The sequence below is a fragment of the Pongo pygmaeus genome, chromosome 12 (genome assembly GCF_028885625.2).
Source record: "Pongo pygmaeus isolate AG05252 chromosome 12, NHGRI_mPonPyg2-v2.0_pri, whole genome shotgun sequence".
NCBI lineage: Eukaryota > Metazoa > Chordata > Mammalia > Primates > Hominidae > Pongo > Pongo pygmaeus.
The window spans coordinates 71,319,874-71,321,416 of NC_072385.2; the positions used below are offsets into that span (position 1 = coordinate 71,319,874).

At 43.7% G+C, this 1,543-nt stretch overlaps 1 non-coding gene across 1 annotated transcript; it reads right to left on the reverse strand.

The window, feature by feature from the left end:
• Positions 1 to 659: 659 nt before the first annotated feature.
• Positions 660 to 763, reverse strand: LOC129030995 (small nucleolar RNA U13). Its single transcript, XR_008500884.1, has one exon. It is a non-coding gene; the product is annotated as a small nucleolar RNA U13 (small nucleolar RNA).
• Positions 764 to 1,543: the final 780 nt, after the last annotated feature.

Below are 1,543 nucleotides of genomic sequence, written 5' to 3' on the forward strand. Positions count from 1 at the left end.
GGATCACCTGAGGTCAGGAGTTTGAGACCAGCCTGGCCAACATGGTGAAACCCCCTCTCTACTAAAAATACAAAAATTAGCTGGGCGTGGTGGCGCGCGCCTGTAATCCCAGCTACTCGGGAGGCTGATGCATGAGAATGGCTTGAACCCAGGAGGTGGAGGTTGCAGTAAGCCAAGATCGTACCGCTGCACGCCAGCCTGGGTGACAGACTGAGGCTCTGTCTCAGAAAAAAAAAAAAAAAAAAAAAAAAGAATTTCCCTCTAGGGAAGATGAGGTTTTCCCAAAGGCAAGGCAAACCTTTTTGGCACAGGTAATTTGTGTCCTAGTCCACTCATGTAGTCTAAGGGCTCTTAGCTGGGGACCCTCGGGAGACGCTGTCAGCAGCTACTGCAGTAGTCAGTACTGAAGCAGCTGCATGAAACTTGGTGAGGCAGCAAAATGCCCCTGCAGTGGGTGTCAATTCATCATCCCCACTTTTCCACCGGCAAAGAAATCCAGAAACAGTTAAGCTGCATGTTGCAATTTCTTAAAATAGAACTTCCTAGTTTTGAGTTTCATCAAGCCTTCCATTGGTTTTACAGTATTATGCATATGTCCTTCCCTCTCACATTGATTCTCCTTTTAATTATATTTTCTTCCTCTTTTTTTTTCTTTTTCACATCAAATGGGTAACGTGCCGATGCCATGACAAGGTTTGAGGGAGGCACAGCTCACATGGGAACGCGAAAACCCAGGCATGATGCTTATGAACTACAGAAGGATCACATTGTCCCAGTATTCACACTACTTTTAGGAGATTGCCCTCTGCGTGGAAAAGCTGGCCTAAGAAAGCTCTATGTTAACTTTGTTGCTGACTTTGATAATGGAGGCCACCAGACAGTAATTAGTCAATTTGGGCTGTCGTAACAAAATATTATAGGCTGAGTGTTTAAACAGGAATTTACTTCTCATAGTTCTGGAGGCTGGACGTCTAAGATCAAGGTGCCAGCAAGTAGGTTTCATTCTGAAGCCTCTTCTCTTGGTTCACAGGATGTCTAAGATCAAGGTGCCAGCAAGTAGGTTTCATTCTGAAGCCTCTTCTCTTGGTTCACAGGCAGCCATCTTCTTGCTGTGGGCTCACATGACCTCTTTGTGGTAGGAGAGCAAACTCTCTGGTGTCTCTTCTTATAAAGATGCCAATCTCATTATGAAGGCCCCACCCTCATGAGCTCATCTAACTCTAATTATCTCCAAAAGAAAATACTACCGTATTGGGGGTTAGAGCTTCAACATGTGAATTTGGGGTAGGAGGTACAATTCAGTCCACAGCATAGGGTCTGTTTCCCAGTCTCAGCCTTTGGGACAGTATCTTCAATTTCCAATCACATGATGTGAATTGACAACCAAGACCACAAGTTATGACTTAAACTCCACAAAGTTTCCCTCTTACATTCCATTACTAGAAACAAGGAAGCATTTTAAAAACTATTACCCTAGTTTTTTGCAGTCCTCTTAAAATACTTTACCAGAATAGTAGATAGCAGCATTCTTTTGTATTTTGAA